This window comes from Pleurodeles waltl, chromosome 1_1, assembly GCF_031143425.1.
Source record: "Pleurodeles waltl isolate 20211129_DDA chromosome 1_1, aPleWal1.hap1.20221129, whole genome shotgun sequence".
Taxonomy (NCBI): Eukaryota; Metazoa; Chordata; class Amphibia; order Caudata; family Salamandridae; genus Pleurodeles; species Pleurodeles waltl.
This window is the reverse complement of record NC_090436.1, coordinates 868331658-868352997: the sequence shown is the minus strand read 5'-3', so window position 1 is coordinate 868352997 and position 21340 is coordinate 868331658. Positions and strand designations below refer to the sequence as shown.

Genomic DNA, 21340 nt, shown 5'->3' with positions numbered 1-21340 from the left:
GTGAGTAGCCGCATTTTACAAATTCCTGATTGATTGATTGATCTATGCAAACCATTCACTCTCCTTCTCAGCTAGAGTCTCACATGGTTCCATTCTTATTCCCTTAATAGTCAAACCATATATGATCCCACTACACTCTCCCAAAATCATTGCCTCACGTGTATGCCAGTGACACACAACTGTATCTCAAGGTTTCATCACTGATCTATATCCTGTGACTATAGGAGTGCACAGGCACCACCCAAACCTGGATAGCTGCATTCTCCCTCAAACAGAACTCAATTGCAACCAATTTCATTTTTGTGAAACGATTATTAGGCAATCTAAAAACGGCTGAACACCCGGCACAGGCAAAACCAAATAGTTGGCGAATTGCTGAAGCATATACACTTCAGTGGAATTGAATACACTTCTTAAACTTGATGTATCTATGATTCTACTGTACAGTTTAAGTATTAAAAAGGTAATAAAAAATAAATCCCTGGTGATTCTGGTACTTTTTCCTATTCAATGGGACTCTAGCATCCCCAGTAGTCGTGGCTTGAGACTACTCGATAAAACTTCAAAGTAAACATATGCAGTCTCCTGACAAATTTGGCTGCCCATCGCTCTATATTTAAGCATCCAATTTCCTTCGACAAGTTCCCTAATATTATTAAGCAAAGTAAAAACATTTGCCAGTCAGGATGCCAAGGAAGGAGCATCGATAGAGAGACCTGAATCACCACAAAGCACGCTTTTGTTGCCCTGGTGTTTTGATGTGTCAGATTCAAAACCATAAAGGCACAAGTAGCAGAACCTAGGCAATGAATGATCAGGATTTACGCATACAGATGTTGTAAGACTTCCTTGCCAACTAAGTATCGCCATGGAATAAGCCCCCATGGATACGTTATACAAAAGATGCAAGGATGACCCAGCAAAGCTTTCCAGTCAGCGCATGACAAAGCTATAGTTTCTGATTTAATCCTGTGGAACCCCAATCTTAAATTTAATATCTAGAAATAAAAGAGCAGAATTAGGGATTACAATTCTTGCTGATGGGGCAACAGGCTTTCTGTCCTGTATTTATAGCCACCAGCATTAGGGTGCGCACAACACTATGACACTGAAAAAAGAGCCAAGAGTATACCACTGTTTAGTAAATCATGCCCTGCACAGTTTGACCCGTAGCCTCACCAATCGCCACCATATATACACTATACAACTTTGCAAAGTCTTGTTTACAACATCACACTATTAGCTGTGCTCTGTACACCCAAGAGCCACTCAGATACACTCTGTATACCATACCTTAAGCTACTATTGCTGTCCAAGGTGAAACACCAGCAGAGTGCTTCTGGCTCTTCCAAAATGAAAGATGGGACGAGGGCCACAGGTGGAGTACTCGGGGGACTCACCACACTGGGGGAGGTAGTTCTTGATATACTCCTTTCCCTAGGACGTCAGGCATACCCCTTCCATACAACAATTTCTTTGCCAGCCAGTCATTTCCATCTAAAGAGTTTAATAACTCGAAGCGATTTGCAGTGGGAACGGTTACGTGGGCTTGTAAAGCCGGCAACCCTGAGGTTTTGTTACACAACACTTTTGGGCGATCTGGGAGGTAAATAGTTGAGTCATAAAAAATAACCCAACAAATGCACTTTGATCCCTCCTTTTGCCCCTAAAGTGAGTTTCAAAGTATCCAACAGGCGCCTCACCAGAAGGGGGGTCTTTAAAATTTATCATAATAGAAACTCCATCAGAGGATTTTTTTGACGAACTGACCCAATTCACTCTTCACCCAAATATGATTGTGTTATTGAGATCCTCTGGGAAGCTGGTTTTAGCCCTCAGCCTCGGAGCAAACCGTCTCATCAGGGCATTTGCATCCTCATTATAACCCCCCATCAAGTGAGGCACATTTTCCATTACCAGGACATACGGCACACATTCTGGCGCTAGATGCATAACCCCTTCCGAAGTTGCATTAGTATTAGAACATCAGGGATTTAAGAAACCTGCATGAACACTGTTCTGGGTACCTAGGATAAACTTTTGCTCTGTTAATGGGGTTCTAATTTGGATTTGACCTGGAGGTGGACTTTGCTTCGACAATCCTGAATTGTGCGGGACATTGCCCTCCCTTGCTGCCCCCTCCAAGCTATAAGTTTTCCCTCGTGTAAGAGACTCAGTGTTGGTTATTTGGGTTTTCCCTGCTGGAGGTGAGAAGAGTGGTGCTGACGGCGCTTAGCGGCGTACACCAACGTGCTCTGCCCCGTGGCCCTGAGCGGAGGCCTGCCACACGGAGCACGATGTAGCGTTAACTGCCACCCCCCCAAAGCGGAGACGCAGTCTCCTGACCTGCCCTGTCCGACACCGCTGCGCCGATTCAACCTGAAGCCCACCTCCTGCGCTGCCTCACTATTGGCCTTTATCCCCCGTGGCCTTCGGGCCCGGAGTGGGAACTTTCCGGGCCTCCCTAGACCCGGAGAACATCGTGAAGGTGAGGAGTGGGGAGGGCGGAGCTGGCGGCCCACAGCAGTGCTTGTCAATCCACGACCTTAAGGTGGGGGCCCAGCCGCCTGGAGTGCAAGGGAATGGTGATTGGGACACACCGCCCCAGAGACGATGCGTAGCCTCCTGCCTTTCCCTGACAGCAGCCCTGTACACATCGTGGTCTGAACTCCCAAGACACCTGACCTGAAATAACAAGTAAGACAACTCCAAGACATCTGGTGGGCTCACTTGGCAGCCCTCTGTCTACTGGGAACTCCAGGAGGCCCTCTGCTTGCCCGGATTGAAACAGCGAGAAACCCTATGCTAACCGGCACTGCGACTGTGGGACTCCATGGGACTGAGGGGCCACGGAGAGGTGCATGGACGGCCCTGAGAGCCTTGACCTTACCTACCCCATTCACAGAGGTGCCGGTTCCCTACCTCCTTCTCCCCGGCTCCCATCCAATCCGCTGTTTAATCCACTGCTCTGCAGTGAACACACCCGCCATTGGCAAAGAAAAGCAGGTGCCGCCCTCATCATCACATGCCCATATAGACAAATATACTACCAAGGCCAGGGCTCAGGGCAAGGAGGGCATGACAGAGGGGCCACCTGTAACAGGAGACACCACAAAAATCCTGCAAGCCATCCAATCCTTGCAAACGGCAGTCGAGCATAAAATTGGGGAAGTAAGAATCGACATGGGCCTACTGCGACAAGATCTTAAAAACGTCACAACATTTATTACCAAAACAGAAAAACAAATCTCCACAGTAGGAGACGAGGTTCAGGAATTAAAGACTAAAGTGAATCACCTTCTTACCAATACCCACGAACTACGCGCCGGGTGGAAGATGCCGAAAATCATTTGCGACAAAAGAACCTGCGCTTCTTTGGCTTTCCAAAAGGATCCAAGGGTCCCCGCACTGGGGACTTTCTTGAGACCTGGCTTAAGACATGGATACCTTCCGACAAACAGTCGCCATGGTTCACTGTGGAGCGTGCCCACAGGGTGATCACAGCAAGACACCCCTCCCACCCCCCCCTCCGGGTACTACCCCCAGAGCTCTGACAGCCCGTTCCCTTAATTTTCGAGATCGTGATTCTATCTTGACCGAAGCCCGCCGCTTTCACAGCATACCGTACCAAAACTCAAAAGATCTTAATTTTTTCAGACTACTCTTGGGAAGTTCAAACAAAAAGACGCTCCTACGACCAAGTAAAACAGAAATTGAAAGCCTTACAATTAAAATACATGCTCCTGTTTCCTGCACACCTAAAAAGTCCTACAAGCGGGAAGGCCCCCTTCTTCAATATGCCTGAATCAGCATGGGATTGGGGTACTGAAGAGGGTCTGCTCCGACCACGACCGGGAACTATGAGTCCTACAGACCGATCCCCGGATCATGAACCTGGGGTGACTACACGACAGAAGATTTGCCCCAAACGCTCCCGCACTCGCTCCCACTGTGGGGGACGGAGATCATCGCATCTATCCTTGTCACCAGACTACGGCGTACCAGATCGGTCCTGCACCAAGGCGCCTCAAAGCCCTACCCCGCCGGCCTGGTCTCCTCCACCCGAGGGGGAAAGACTAAGCCAATCACCTTTACTCTGAATGATCTGTGGGGCTCGAGATAACGTCTACTGGGGGCAGTGGACGACACAGCCATAAAGATCCTAATTCTTAGAGGGGTCCACCACTCCATGCCACTGAGTTTTTTTTTTTCTTATCTTCCTTTCGTTTGTATACTCTTATTGAGTTAATTTTATTTTATTATCTAAGGGTGACAGATGCTTCTCTGGTTGGGGAAGGAAGTGTGGGGAGGAGGGATTGTTAAGGGATGCACAGTTAATTTTATTGCTCACTATGTTGCTCTTACATGGTACCAAGCACCCCCACACGCACAGGCTCACGACTACATTGCATTCTCCGCCACTGGACTTTGGGGACTCTCCATTCCGGGGACCCCGCTGAGCCTTACTCTCTAACTCCACCGCTCCATGGCTTCACACACCATAATGTTGTGGAATGTCAATAGGGCTGCTGTCCTACGATACTCCTTCAAGAAACCCATCTAATGGAATGCCACTGTCCATTTCTTGCCCGATAAGACTTCAACAGGGTCCCTCATTTAGACTTCACACGTGGAGCTAGGGGAGTCGCAATACTCCTTCATTGCAACTATCCTATGGCGGTACACCAAACGTGGCCAGATCGTCACAGGCGGTTCATCGCCCTAGCGGTTACGGTGGGGGAAAGCACATCAATACTCTTAGTATATATGCCCCACCCACCGGATTGGAAGCATTCCTTACTACATTGACAGATATCATCGTCCAGATGCCTTTAGGCCCTACCTTCATTGGAGGTGACACAGATGTAATTCTCGACCTAGACATGGACATCACGAGTCCCCCCTTGCAATCCAGATGTAGTCGTTCTGTCTTTCTTAACAAATGGCTATGGAACATGGGCCTATGTGACACTTGGCGCACGTGGCACCCCACTCCCTGCAATCTACCCCCACCTCAGCGACCCACCACATACACATGCCTTTAGACTTTCTCTTTATGCCGGCCACTGAGCTTCACTTACTTGCTGAAGTACTGATACTTGCCTGGGGCATCTCTGACCATGCACCGCTGCTCCTGACCACTGGCCCCTCGGATGCCACCCGAAGACCGATATGGCACCTTAATGCCTGGGTTCCACAGGATGCAACCTACTCTGAGTCTGTCTACACTGAAATTTAACAGTACTTCTGAGAGAATGTGGGTAGCGTCCAATCTAATGCAACACTCTGGGCAGCGGGTAAGGCAGCTTTCTGGGGCCATGCCAAGGCTCTCCTGCGCCGAATAGAAAAAGAGAAGCGGGTGCACACAACGGAGCTTGAAGCCAGGGCACTTCTGGAACGAGAGCTAGACCAGGGCGATGGAATGGACCACGAGTGGGCCCTGGAACTTGTGGGAGAAGAACTTAGGACCTGCTCCCTTGAAGAGTCAAAGCTGCTCTGGCATGCTTCGCAATCACGCATCTATGGATGGGGAGACAAAAACAGTAAACTATTGTATCAATTGGCCCGTGGACCACAGGGAGGACAAGTGGTCCCAGAAATGGGAGATGCAACCGGGACAATCCATAATAATCCCAAAGACATTACCTCCACCTTCGCTCAATACTACACTGCCTTGTACAAACCCATGCCTAGACCCACCGTCGAAAGGGATGCCCCGCTTCTACACGAGATCTCTCTCCCCCGCCTATCAACATCGCACAGTCATACGCTAGAAGAACCCATAGCACGGGAAGAGATCAGCGAGGCTGTCTTAACACTGAAACCAGGTAAGACCCCTGGTCCAGATGGCTACCCCGTAGAATACTATTCGAAATTTAGAGATATACTGTTGCCCCACCTCTACAACAAATCAATACATAGGGATCACTTGCCCAAGGAACTAGACCAGGCAACTATCGTAGTCATCCCCGAATCCCATCCTCCTTCCCAGGTCATGCACCGCATACCCACCCATCTCTCTAAGAAATGGCGAAATAACAATACTTGCAGCCATACTAGCCAATCGCCTTAAGAGGGTCATACGCCATCTAGTTCACCCTGATCAATGTGGCTTCATACCCACTCAAGGGACCCGACTCTGCTTACGGAGACTACACGTCGCCTTAGCATATAGATAGAGCATTGACTCCCTCTCTAGACAAGCAAACACAGCGGGCTCATAAAGAACACACCTATCCAGGTGTGTTCCCAAGTAAGCAAGCAATTGTATATTGAAATGTTCCCCGTGTGCACCTCAACCACAACACCTGCTGCTAAGATGTAAGCCTTTTTCAAAAGAAAAAGGGGACAAAACATACAAAAAACAATATGGTGGTGCACCACTCATCCAAATATTGAGAATACAGCAATGTCCAGTCTTTTGTATATAACAAAAATGTGATGAGTCTGTTCTTTATTTTCTTCCACTTGCTCTTCAAAAACACATATAAATTATGGTAATGACAGCCAACGTGTTTCATCCTTCCACATAGGACTTCTTCAGGGCTGTAGCATGACATATAACGAACACTAAGAATATACACAACACTGCACACATAACCACAGTCTTGTGTGCTTAAAATATTAAAATTATTTGCACATATAAAATACATCAATGACATTAACTAAACATAATATAGACAGATAGATAGATAGAAATGAGCTAAACAGATGACAAAGGGAAAAACTAACACAGAATTTTACAACAATCATTGGTGTGAGTGAAACAGGTTGCAATCACCCAAGGGGTACATGGTACAGTCCGCCAGTGAATACATATATAATTGTGACGAGTAACCACTTAGTGAACAGTTAGTGTGCATTTCATAGATACCATACCTGGGCATACCTAATCTGTTTTCTGATCGGCTGCTGGTTTATCTAAGTAGTCATAACCTTGCAGTCTTTCATGGCATATCTAGTGTAATAAAAATAACACAAACCCCATGTCTCAAGTGTAATTCAAGATTATCTAATCATGATGGCAATCTCATTTTCCCTAAGTAATTAGAAACATAAAGAAGTCAACTTAAGGTAAAGAAGTAAGCCAAACCTAAGGTAATTAAATCCAAGAACGAATACATCATTCACCATGTGTTTGGAAAAGGCAATAATTTCCATACCCTCGCATGTTTGCAATTCATTTTCCCAGAGTGCCTTGCAGTCAGGGGCAACCAGTGTCTGCCACTCAAAGCTACACTTAAATAACTAATCGTTCTCTTATTGCGTTGTGTTGAAAAATACAGTAGGACGTTAGGCCAAATAGGTTGTTAAAAACAACAAGATGTCAACACGAGCAGATCAAACATACGAGTAATGTCCGGAATGAGTCAGTGAATAATGAAAATCGTTTCAGCCAATAAATATTTGTTAGGTCAAAAAAATTGTTAAATATAACAACACATCAGCATGACCGGATTCAGTTATGTGAGCCATGTCAAGAGTGAATCAGTAGTTAATGAGAAACGTGTTGGCCCAAAAAACACCCGTCTGAAAAGTACCTCGTTGTAGCTTCTGATCCATCCTGTCCTTGGAGAGCTCTTGAGCGTGCTGGGGCTTGCCCTTGGACTCTTCCTGTTGATGATTCTGCTGGGAGTGCTGGAGGGAGCTGAAGGCACACAGACACAAAAAACATTCTTGGGAACGGCGCTGCTCATAGCCAAGAGAGAGATTGCGACACAGTGGGCGCAGAACACCCCAAGTATGAAGGATGTTGTATAGTTCCAGGTTGGGGAGGGTCTATAACCAGGGACTTTCGCAATGAATGCTCAGGTAAAGTAGGCTTTATTAGTACGAGAGGTTCAAGGGGAGGCCTCTAGCAGAGTTTCTGCACCACCCCACTCTTGACCTCTATATGCTCTAATTTAGACTCTATGGCCCCCATAACCAATGACAAATAATTAGTAATGGACGTTTGGGTTGAAGAGCCCAAAATGCTTCTGTCACTTTGCACATTGATGTTTCTCTTCCCCATTTGATTTTACTACTCAAGTGCCTTGTCAACGAAAGGACGGCCTAAGCACACAGGGACAGAGAGGGGTCTGGCCTGGCCTCTTCTGGCCGATGACGGACAAAGACGGGCTCAGTCTTTGACCTGGCGTGTCCCGCGCTGCGGTGACTGCGGGGCTGTTAATGAGGCCGCCGGGATCTCACTTCCTCCTGCCCCCACTGGGCAGTCGGGAGCTTGTAGTCCTGCCCCCACTGAAGAGGGTTCCTCAGAGGGTCCCTGGAGGCGGGACTGGGTCTGTCCTGGGGTCCTGCAGCACCCTGTAGCCCGTGAGGAGGTGCTGGATCTCTCCCTGGTACCATACAGCGCCCTGAAGTCCAGGAGAAGGCACTGGATGTCTCCCAGGGTGTGTGCCGCACCCTAAAGCCCAGGAGGAGGTGCTGGACCTCCTCTTCCAGGGTGTGTGCAGCTCCCTGAAGCCCAGGAGAAGGCACTGGTTCGCCTCTCCCAGGGTCTCTGCAGCCCCATGAAACCCGAGAGGAGGCACCGGGTCTCGGATCTCGCAGTCACTGCAGTGCCCTGAAGCCCAGGAGCAGGTGCTCGATCTCTCACAGGGTCCGTACAGCACCCTGAAGCCCGCGAGCACTTCCTCAGGATGGGTCGAAGACAACTCTCAGTTTTATTATATGCAGATGATGCAGTACTAATCTCGCGAATTGCAAATGGCTTCCAAGGCTTGCTAGACCTCTTTTTAACTTTTACGCAGGACTGGGACCTGAAGGTAAACTTTGCTAAATCATATGTAATGATATGTGGGCCCCCAAACATAAAGTCAAAGCAGTTTAGAATGGGTGGAAACGTTCTTAACAAGGTCAAGGATTTTTGCTACCTGGCTATACATTTACGTGCCTCTATGTTATGGAATTCCCACTTGAAATTTAAGACCCAACAACTTTCAAGGAATATTGAGGCGATCTTTTGTTTTGCCTGTAAATTAGGTTACAGACCCATACCCCAGATGGTGTCCCTCTATAAAACCAAATGCCTAATGCCAGCTACGTATGGGGTGGGTCTGTGGGGCCACGTTGAAGGGGCGTCTGTACAATGCATGGAGAATAAATTTGTACATAGTCTGTTGTTGGTTCCCAAGAATGTAGCCAATATAATATGTCATGAGGAACTGGGTCTGCAGCATCTAGAGGACATGATTTCTGTTTCGCCCCTCCTATTGTGGATTAGATGTTGGAGAAACCCAGAGGCCAGTTTGGTGCAGTACTGCATGTCTGAATGCTTGCACTGGCAAATATGAATAGGATCTCGTGGCTTGCATACATAAAAATGACCTTTCAAAATCTGGGGCTTGAAAATATGTTTGTAGATCCTAAATCGCTGCCAGAAAATGCAAAAGAGATCGTGGAGCATTAATTTAGAGAGTATACTATGACCCTCAGACTACAGGGTGCACTGAAGTTGAGATCATTTGAGCCTTGTACCCAGATTTCTACTGCAGACTCATTGGAACGTTACTTGGCCAGGCCTGGTTTGAGGGTCCATTAGTACGCTCTCTTAATCATGGTGAGGCTAAACTTAATCCTCTTCAGAGTGGCTTTTCCTATGCAGTGTACCTGGCGAAGAGATCTCCCCCCTTGTCCTTATGACGCAAAGTCCAAGCAGAGCACTTGTCACTTTATTTTATTTTTTACATTGTATACTGACCAACATCCTTTTTCATACTACCAATGTTGCGTAGGGCAAATGTTAGACATTATAAGGAAGCAATGATCTATATACAAAAACGTTTGACAATCAAAACTTGCCATTTTTATATAATTTTTTTTAGATCTGCTACTGCTATTAGGAAACGCTATGAACTGGTTGATCTACCTGCACATTGTAATTGGATATATGCTATGAAATTTGAATATTGTTCAATCCCCATCCTAGTAATAGGTAAGGGTATGTTTCTAACGGTTGATATTTTATAATCTGTTATTTTAGTTATATTTATGGTACACATGCATGATCTTGATGTAAAGCCATATGTTTTAGAAATTTAACTGTATATAAATGGTTTTTATGTGTTTCAATGGCATTTGCCAAATAAAGAAAGATTTTGACTGACTGACACCAGCAGAGTACACCCCAGTATTGGTGCACTCTGAAGGAGAAGGATGTCAGGGTCCAGAGCCAACCTGCCCTTTGGTCAGCAATCCCTATGTGCTTCAGGAGCTCGTAGATGTGGGCTGGTACTTCACAAAACTGGCTGCTTTGTGAGGCCAGTTACAAGTGATGGTAAGGCTGCATTCATACCACACTGCCAGTCCTATTTGCTTGTTTGACCCTGCTGCCAACACTGTGATATGTACTCATATCAGGCAATGCACTTGTTGGAAAGGCAGTTGTGTGTGAAAGTCTTACGGGCAACAACCAGACTTATCGGTGGTACCGAAAATAGGTCTTGCTTAAGGAGAGGCAACCATGTTCTTCCTGTTGTCTTACAATGGGGGATAAGACTTGTGCATATTTAAGCGTCCCTATTGAGAAGGCAATGAAGACCATTTTATAGGTGTCAGTGAAGGAAGCTGTTTTGGCATGGCAGCCAACGAGCCTATCACATAGCTGCTTGTTTCCATACAGGCGCCAATTACCTCTTTAAAACTTAGGTCAGAGGAGGTTCCGTCAAGCCACCTTGTCTTGCAGTCACTAACTCTCCAAATGAGGAGGAGAATACCTGAAACAGCTCTATAGAAGATGTGACATCACGTAAGGTGCCTGGGCTTTGTTGAGGATCAAACACTGAAATTTTTGGAATTGACTAATTCCCAAAAGTTCACTGTAAAGAATGGAGAAGCAGTCAATTAGAAATCAGCGAGTACACAGCCAACCCACCAGACACAGCTTTACCAAAGGTGAATAATTTATTCATCTATTATGAATCAGTATCAAAGCAGTCTCTCCAATGGGTGATGTGTTTGAAGACCAGACTCACACCAGGAAATCTTGCAGGAATTAATATGTAATATCCCTGCAGACTGAAAATCAAGGCAGTAATGCTTGGTGTTAGTAAAGACAGAAGCTAACATACGAGCCTGGCAGATTTCTAAAGCTGGAATACCCTTAGCTAGTGCTCCTTGGCTAGGGCACAAAAGAGATCAACGCAAAGGACAACACAACATGACAAAGTTCACTTCTGGACCACTTTTATTTCTTCACATTGGTGAATCCAATAAGCAGCTGGTCATCAGTGTAGTATTCCTTAATTCAGTAATATAGATGTTAGCAACTTGACTATAACTGGGGTAACCTTTCCTCTTCCTTGATTGCATGCAGAGGAGAGGGAGACTTGGGAATCGTAATAGACAGCCCTCTACGAAAGGGTAACACCAGTCTGAGAAGAAAGGATATGTGTGTGTAATAAGAGGCAGCTTGTCTGGAAAGAAGAGCACATATGGAAGAACTAACCACAAATTATGCAGCTCACTATTGCTGCATGCAGAAGTGACTAATAGGGAGCACAGTTTTTAATGTACATCGTTGAAGAATGCACCTATGAAGCAGTGTAAAAGACTCAGAGAAGGTCAAAACCAGACCGAGTTCCAGTTTGGCATAGTAAAAAGGGAGGGGCAAACTCCTGTGTCACAGCCCCTGTAGGAAAAGTATGACAGAAGTTGATTTGATTAATAAGGGCTGATCAGGTACTTAGAGAAATACCGACAGGGCAGATAAATATCCTTTAACTATGCCCAAGGCAACTTCTTGCCAGGTTAAAGATAAAAACAATTGTACAACTGACTACTTTGTATGCAAAGCACACTAGGATATAAAGCAAGCCCAATAACCTGAGTATATGGGCTTGTTGGTAGGGTGGTGTGCAGCCAGAATGCCTTCAATCACTTCCGCCGAAAGTCAAAGCATTTTAGTTGTCCATGTTCAATCTCCATGCATGAAGGTGCACAAAGTGAAGCTTCTAATGAAACACCCTGCACTGTTGCTTGGACAGTATGTCCTTCAGATGGTGAAGCCAGAGTATGGTGCATGGTGTCAACAGCTCTGAGTATCAACCCCCTTGAGCCCAATGTGGGGCACAAGAAAGACATACTAGGCCCCATCTTGCCTTCCTAGAATGCACAGGATCAAAGGCAGTGGTGGAAACATATACAGAAGGACAGAGTCCCACCCCAGATGGAACATTTCTCCTACAGTTCCTCGAGGAGGAAAATGAAAGGTGAAAAACAAGAGTCACAGAACATTTTTTAGAGGTGGCAAAAATGTCCACTAGGTGCCTGCCTCACTGGGCAAAGATCCCTTGAACTACCTCTGGGTGTAGATGCCATTCATTATCATCAGGATGACTCCTGCTGACTTTGTGTGTCCTGAAGTTAAGGTAACCCACTAAGTGGATCACTTCTTTACCTTGACAGATCATTTTTGTATCCCATTCATGCCAGAGAATTTGTCGGTTAGAGAAGCAACCAATTCCTTCTTGAGATTGGAGCTTAAATAGGCCAAACTATCACCCAATGATTGGACGGCGGTGTTACAAGCTACATTTACAACACTAGGGGATAATCTGAAGCTTATAAATGCTGGGAAGACTGGATAGTGCAAGCTTTAGGTGGCTGCATCCCAGTATCCAAGATAACTTGTAAAGCAGATTCTACAACTGCACCCTGGTTCAAAGCCATCTTGCCTCCCTGAGGAAAAACTGTAAATGACTTGGGAGGAGGTGGAGAAAATCATACGAGTCACAACTAAAAAATTACTACAAACCTGCCATCAGGCACTATCAGTCAAATCAAAAAGACACATGCCTCTTACTTTGAGGAGAAAATCAATCAGGCCTCGAACTCCCCAAAGGAACTACTCAAGATTGTCAAATCACTTATCAGTGTTGATCAGGGTAGTCCTTTTCTGCCATTCACTGTGGCCCAGTGTAACGAGCTAGCAGCCTTTTTTCAGAAAAAGATCACGGACATGTACTATTCATTACTAGCCAACCTAGCCCAACACTCTCTTCAATTAATCAACTTGTCACCCACTGCGGCCACAGCACAGTTGGCGTCTTTCCTAGTGGTCATTGAGAAGAAGGTTCACGCATCCATGTGTAAGGTCTACTCAGGTTCTCCTTTAGACTCAGCCCTGCCGCATATTTTGGCCAATAGTTTGCAAGAACTCTTTCCAACCATAATTGAAGTACTTAATCTCACACTTGAAACAGGGGTAGTTCCAAAGAAGTGGAAGCATGCAGTAATTAGACCTCTTTTGAAGAAACCCCATTTAGATCCATTAGCCTTGGGCGATTATCGACCAAGTTCACTCCTAGCTGCTATGGGAAACTTCTTAGAGAAACATGTTATCCAAACTTTGTGTAGTTTTCTCGAAGATAACAAGTGTCCACATCCCACGCAAATAGGTTTTCGAGCACAATATAGCACAGAGTCAGCTCTCTTAGCTGTCATGGAGGAGCTCAAATGCATTCTTGATCAGGGAGATACTGCTGCAGTTATTCTACTACATCTAAGCACGGCATTCAACACAGTAGACCATATGATTCTGACTGAGAGACTTAAGGAAGTTGGAGTTCAAGACAAGGTACTGGAATGGCTTACTTCCTTTATAAAGGACAGAATTTGCCAAATTATGGAAAAAATGATTCTTAGATATCCTGTCTTCCAAGTGTGGGGTACCACAGGGTTTGGCTCCCAGTCCCACTCTTTTTAATATCTATATGCAATATTTGCCGTATGGGCTGTCCATAATATTGTATGCAGATGGCACGCAATTAGTAGTTCCTCTCGCTGAGGGCCTGAAACTGGAGCACCAAGAACTTGCCCCTTTCCTGGAAAAAGTTGCCAGGTGAATGGCAAACTGTTGCCTAAAACTAAATGGTGACAAACAGAATTAATGATCTTGGGAAATAACTCAGTGCCCATGTTGGGGATTAGCTGGCCAGACTGTCTAGGGATTCCTCCTGTCCCCAAATATCCTTAAAAAATTTGGGAATGTAGCTAGACAAAGCCCTAGTCATGGACACCCATGCAAAAAAACTTGTGGCCACCTGCTGCGGCATATTAAGAACCATTTACAAGATCCTAGACTTATTCTAGAGGAAATGCAATAAAACCTCTAGTGGTATTCTCCCAGGATTATGGCAATTCCCTCTTGGTTCACCAAAATATGTTACAAACAAATTACAGGGAGTTCAAAACACAGCTGCCAGAGTGCTTCTTGAAATTCCCAGATTTGAATCAGTGAAAGAGGCTATAAGAACACTACATTGACTACCCATTGACTTGAGAATCACATTCAAATCCCTATGTCTGACACATAAGGCATTAAGGGCCATATGTAGGAACACTTTTTTCCCATAGACACAGAATGGGTAAAAACCTTTGCTACATCTGACCCTAAATCTGAAATACCTCCTAAGATCAGAGATCTTATATCCCCATACCTTCCCACCAGATCTCTACAATCGTCTTAGGGCAGCCTAATGAAGATACCAAGAACACAGAGGAGTAAGTGGGGCAGTAGATCATTTGCGTACCTGGCTCCCAAACTCTGGAACTCAATGCCCCTCTAGCAATGACATCTGGATGAGGAACCAAGGTTCAGAATGATGCTCAAACCTTGGCTTTTTCCATAATAAAGCCTGTAACACCTCTCCAACATTGCTCCATGCTGTATAAGTTTCACAAGTTTATATTTATGTATGATTAGGAACTCTAAACGAGGTCCACATAAAAAAGACAAGAGAATTAAATATGTACATAAACACTTGAAAAACTTGTCCAACGAACAAGGACTCCACCCATAAAGTGCATCCTGATAACGAACTCCCTGACCCCTTACATTAAAAGGAATCCCAAACCACCCCCACCCTACTACCTTAATAGACAACGCACCATAAAACACCATCTTTAAATTTCCTAAGCTTAAAATAAATATAATTAAAATAAAATAAATTCTAAACTGAACAACAATTTGTTGGGAGGATCATACAAGGCTGAAAGAATCTTTGGTACAAATAGTATAGAAAGTTGGAGACAAATGGGTCTTAGCCACTTACAACGAAATGAAACAATGGATGGGCAGGCAAACAGAACGTTATTTAAGTCTTGGGTTTGAGCTAAACAGAAATTACACTCCTCAGCTGAGCCATGTCATTTTGCCAAAAGAACATTCAAAGGAATCAATCCCTGGTGAAGCCGCATCCAAAAGCACCTAACCCCATGTGGTAGATTCCATGTGATATAAGGTTGTGCTTTTTTTTTTTTTACCATTAAGGAGCCTGCTAAATTCAGAAAAGATCTCTTTTTTGCACAACTTTCGATGTCCAATCGAAAGCTTAAAGACCATGTAGCCTGTTTCAAGCCAGTTTTCAATTGAGAGGGGGATAATAGCCAGGAACTGATTCAAAGTCCAGTCTTTCTAAGGCGTAGGAGAAATTCTTCCAGATGGTATACCTGGAATTATTTTTCACCAGAATTTCTTTCCTCAGCAAGGACCTTAAAGTATTATCCCCACTCCTTGCGAGGAAAGCGACCCAATGTATAACCCCTGCTAAGCTCTGAAGGAACGCGCTTCTCAATCCAAGTTCCAGCCTTAAGGCCAACACAGAGGTAGCTGAATTAACAGACAAGAGTTTTCTTAAGGTTTTACTTTCCATCAAATAAAAAAAAAAACGTTTAGAGAAGTCAGTCAATTCCAGGCCATTTAAGAGGGATGCTGGAATTTTCACTCGGTAGACTGCTAAAAGGTGTACAAAATGCCTCCTCCCAGTGGCCACATAAATGGCCCCTAGGCTTCTTGCCTGACAACCTGCTTTGGATTTATTATTTTCTATGTGCGCTTTGTTGCTAAGATTCCCACAGACTATTCCCCCCCCTCCCCCAAAAGTGTAAGAATTCACAATTTCCAGCTTTTGAGGGTCTAGGGACCAATACAAATTAAAGAACATTTTTTTTTTTGGTTCCATGGAAGCATATAACCTTACTTTTCAAAGCATTAACCTTTAAAAAGGGGGCCTCAGTATACTGTGACAAAGACTGCTGATGTTTATTTAGGCCTTTGGGAGTTTAGTCTTCGCAGGAGAAAGCCCTTGCTCTGGGAAAGGAAAGAGGGAGATCTGAAATATATAAGGAAAAGAGCAAAGGCACCTAAAGGCATCCTTGTTTTAAACCATTCAGAGAGGGAGTCTCTTTGGATAAACCTTTATCCCTCCCCTAAAAGTATTCTACACCAAGTAGAGGAGTGAAGCGCTATCACTAGCTCAAGGAGAATAATAGGGATACCCAAGTTAGCAAGCTTTCCCCCTAGCAAGTCTCTATTCACTTTGTCAAAAGTTGACTGGGCAAATTACCACTTACTTCCAGAACTGGTGTCTCAGATAGGTGAGAGTACACAGAGTCTTGGATGGACGGGGTACTGTCGGTGGAAGTATAGGCACAGGATCCCCAGGAGGCGACGAATAGTCCATGATCTGATACTCATATCTCCTTCAGAGCTTTAAGCCCAAATCGGGCAGGGTGAAGTCTTGAAGCCCAGTGACTGGAATCCCTGTAGCCCTCAAGTGAAAGACGGATTCCTGGAGAGCTTCGGCAGACTTAACTACTCCTCCGAAGATCTCTACAGGCGTGGGTGGGCTAACCATGCTGTATAATTAACTCTGTGACCTAGCTCTGGGAAGCCCCAGAGTAGCCATGCGCTCTATAAATACACAAACCTAAACTGATAGTGAAATCAAACCAGGCAAGGCCTTGCATATTCTTGCTTGGCTTGATAAATCTATAGCAATGCAACACAGAGCAAATGGCTGCATTACATTACTTTGCCCTGGGAAGGAATTCCATGGGTGGAACCCAGACATCCACCCATGTATTTTGGTGCATTCCCAAATTTATCATTACTCATAGATCTGGAAATGTCAAAATGCTATACCTCCTCCGATGAGGCTTAACGAGGAGAAAGATCTCTATTTCTCCTTGTTACTTCCTCTTTCTATGTGTGCTGCATTCATTGAACTACATTCTGCAGCACACATAGGAAGAGGAAAATGCCTCTCAGGATTGTTTTTGTGAAGGAAGGTGCCCATTTCTGTACAAAAACAACCATGCTTACAACGAAGGCACCCTTGCACTGCGGTGCGAGGGTGCCTGCGTTAGAGCTAGGGAGCACATTGTGCGTCAGCGCAGGGAAAAGACAGGAATGCACCTTACAGTGTTAAGTACAATGCATCCCTACCCTTTCCCTATCACGCAGCACGGTGACTTGCTGCACGCCGCTAAATTAAATTTTCTTATAAATATGCCCCTGGTACTATAGTCTGAATGTCCTGGTTCCGGTGTGAGGAAGAAAAGCCTCAATACTACTGTGTTAAAGATGGCTGCACTAAAGGGCTGCTGCTGCATGCTGCTGAACCACATGCGAGGGCCCCCTATGATGGAAAGGATGGCCTGCTTGAGCAGCCCTGAAATCTCCAACACCACTTGTGGAACTGGGATGTTGGTGAGGTCAGGGCAAGTATGTGCAACTTAGCTTAAAGTTTTGTAGGGCTGAATCAGCTTTCTCACCAAAGATCTAAGATATAACATTGGTTCTTATAGAACAGACAACTGAACCTGTTGACTCCAAGCAAATGTGCTAGATTTGCTTTCCTGCCTCCTGATTATCTTGCATATCCACGAAAAGGAAACTCATAGACCTTCGAGTAAAGCATGTAGGATATTCAAGACCATATACCGAAGGTATGGCTGTAGTGAGCTACAAAAATACATTCAAGGAGCCTGTGCCAAACTGCCAGAAGAAAAAAAACCTTGCAGTTTTATCATTCAACTTTTATTCCTTGTATTGATCGGTAAAAGTGAAGAAGTTTGGATTCACCTTGTAACTAGAAGTCTGCATCATCAAAACTCTCAGGTGATGGGTGCTGCACTGAGAATTTAGTCTATGACGCCTGTCAATCAGACCCTCCAGAAAGGGATTCACAGATTTCCTTTAATAGTTAAGCCCCAGAACAATACCCGCGTAATTAACCTGACTTGCCATGAAAAATGGATACAGACCGCATTTTTATCACATCATGTTTGTTTTGTTATTCCAGTGCTTCGTATTATCAAAATGTACATTTTGCCATTGGCTCTTATAAGTAGTACATCATTATGTGCCTCTGTGTGTCTTCAGGAAAGGCTTGCTGTAGACAGGAGAGTGGTCTTCCTTCTAGTCTTCAACTGCAGCATTTAGCCATAGCCTGCTCCGGGAGTCTGAGGCCAGATAGAGATAAACATTGGAGGTATGGTCTCAGTGAAAGAAACATGGCTTCCCCATGATACTATGGGATTTGCATTAAGGAGAGAGTATGGATGCCTGCTGTGACTCTTCAACCCCTTTGGTAGGCTGCTAGTCAATACCTGCACTCCCTGAAATATATGTAGCTATTTTACTGATAGTGGTTTGTAGACAGCCCTCTTCATTCATTGAACTGTTGGGTCATTCACATTATTCTTCCACCCACTACAGTATGGGGCAATGGGTCAAGCCACTTAAGCCATTGCTAACTACACTGTGAGTGATGGCATTCTGGAGCACGCTTGTGCGCAAAGTAGGACTCTTATCTTCCAGGGTCTACTGTGAATTACTTTGAAATCAAAGCCAGATTTTTGCTTTAAGGCAATTGTATTTATACTGGCAGTGGCCCGAAAGCTCTCATAACAATAACGTTTTGTATAAGCCAAGCAGCGACAAAGCCAAATGGCTGGAAGCGAATGCCAAACCTATCAGCTTGTAAATGGAGGACACTTTTATTGTTGTGCCTGTCTGACTTTCTAATGGAGGACACTTTTATTGTTGTGCCTGTGCATAGTTTTTGGCTGTGTCTGACAGATTTTTTTCTTTTTTTACTTGTTTCTCACCTAAAGTTGTGGCAGCCTACCCAAGCTGAAAAAGTGCAACCGTTCACCATGGCAAGTGGGATGATACTGAGAGTTAGACAAACTCCCCTGGCTTATTTGTAAAAACAACACCCAAAAGAATCAAATGTCCTCTTGCTTGCCATTGGGATGGGATGTTTTAGTCAGCAGAGAAACAAAAAAGCTGTTGAGATTTTAGAGGTGAGGGTGGGGCCTAATGTTACACTGGGAAAAACCCACCCCATTATTTTATTAAAAATATATATTGCTTCCATCCAAAGGGGCTTTCTGCCCCCCGGAGGGGTGGGGAGGAGGGGAAGAGGTCCCATACCTACAAATAAAACAAAAAGCAATCCCTGGTGTCTAGTGGGCTTTCTGTCACCCGGTGGCAGAGGGTTGTCACGACCCTCATCTTTCCCCATGCAAATGCTGGGTAGACACCACCCCTACAATAAAAAAAAGTAATCCTTGGGGTCTAATGGGCTTTCTGCCCCTCCCCCCTGGAGGGGCTTATAGGACGTAATGCTCTTATTAGCCCCTCAAGGGGGCATAAAGGCTGTAATATTTAAAATGTCACTGGTAAGACAAGTCTGCAGAAAGGGCCATTCCCCCGCTCCCTAGTGTCTAGTCCAGTGGTCGCCAAACTGCGGCTCTCTAGCCACATACGGCTGTTTGGCCCCTGAGTGTGGCTGTTTCACCACGTGCGGGCGCACACGTACAGTGCTCTGTCCGAAGCACTTTGCCTCCCCTCAAAGGTTCCACCACCAGCGATTATGGTGTCGGTCGGTCGTGTGACGAGAGATGCGGCGCAGGCGGGCCGGGGGATACGCAGCACGGGGGAGGCGCGTGCGATTCATGCACGAGTTGAGTGAGCCAGTCAGTCAGCAGTCTCAGACGGAGTGACTGAAACGCAGAGGTGTTACCAGGTCCTGCCTGAATTCTGCAAGTGCAATAAACGTGCACATGAGGCGAGGCAGGCCAACAGGAAAACATAGATATAAGTAGAGTGGATTAGGTAACCATATTAAGAGATTAATCCATGCCATGCGTTGTCGTTTGCTGTCCTTTTCTTTCACTGCATGCTTTTCACTCTGCGAAATCCCCGCCTGTTCTCACGTTGTAAAAGAACAGAAATCGGTCGCTTTTTGCAAGCCGGTCCTCCTCAGTGCAGTTCATCCCCAATACGTTTTGCATTGAAACACACCATGAAATGGGCCGATTGTAATCACCATAATACCCCCTCGCAGGCACACAGCTCAGATTCCGTTTATCGTTGTCTGGCATGGCATTCCCCTTTCCAAGGAAACGTCTTCTCAAGGTCACCCTGTCTCTCAGGAGGCATTGAGACTGCAAAAGGGCCACTAGGAGCCTGTCATGTCTCTGTTATGCCATGTATGCAAAATATGTGTCCATGTTATTTGTATGTGCCTTATCCGTTCCTCGTCAGAGACTAGAATGTCTCATACTTGTAGCCAGGCAGCAGAGGTTTGATTCCTATCAGGGGGTAGTGGTATTTGTATGTGACTGTGTGTATACATGGAGCCCACATGCCCCTTATCTGTACAGTGTTGTTTCTGATGGATACAACTACCTGTGGATTCCTCACCTATTGAATACTTCCCTTGCGCCAGCATCCAACGGAAATCTTCTTCCTAGCTTCTGCACGTCGACGAGGACGTCACAATTGCCCACGCGCCGCCGTCTAAAGTCATACAGGCAATAAGAGGTCCTCGCCGACGTCAGTTCCCTTTTTTGCGTGCCATTCGAACGACGGTTATTCTTCGAGGGAGCTACTGTTACTACTTGTAGGAGGCTGGACTGGCTTGTAGTGAGTACCAAGGGGTGCTTGCACCTTGCACCAGGCCCAGTTATCCCTTATTAGTGTATAGGGTGTCTAGCAGCATAGGCTGATAGAATAGATAATGGTAGCTTAGCAGAGCAACTTAGGCTGAACTAGGAGACGAGTGAAGCTCCTACAGTACCACTTAGTGTCATATGTACAATATCATAAGAAAACACAATACACAGGTATACTAAAAATAAAGGTACTTTATTTTTATGACAATATGCCAAAGTATCTCAGAGTGTACCCTCAGTGAGAGGATAGGAAATATACACAAGATATATATACACAATACCAAAATATGCAGTAATAGTCTTAGAAAACAGTGCAAACAATGTATAGTTACAATAGGATGCAATGGAGACACAGAGGGATAGGGGCAACACAAGCCATATACTCCAAAAGTGGAATGCGAACCACAAATGGACCCCAAACCTATGTGACCTTGTAGAGGGTCGCTGGGACTATTAGAAAATAGTGAGGGTTAGAAAAAATAGCCCACCCCAAGACCCTGAAAAGTGAGTGCAAAGTGCACTAAAGTTCCCCAAAGGACAAAGAAGTCGTGATAGGGGAATAATGCAGGAAATCCACAAACCAACAATG

At 45.2% G+C, this 21340-nt stretch overlaps 1 long non-coding RNA gene across 2 annotated transcripts in view; it reads right to left on the bottom strand.

Moving 5' to 3' along the window:
• Nucleotides 1-21340, bottom strand: part of LOC138285113 (uncharacterized) — a 125054-nt gene that overhangs the window by 82336 nt on the left and 21378 nt on the right. Inside the window, exon 3 of one of the 2 annotated variants that reach the window (XR_011201524.1) lies at nucleotides 6686-7648. The exons of the other annotated variant lie outside the window; for it this stretch is intronic. This is a non-coding gene — a long non-coding RNA (uncharacterized lncRNA). Of the gene's footprint in view, nucleotides 1-6685; nucleotides 7649-21340 lie in introns of those variants that run through there. 2 annotated transcript variants of the gene reach the window in all.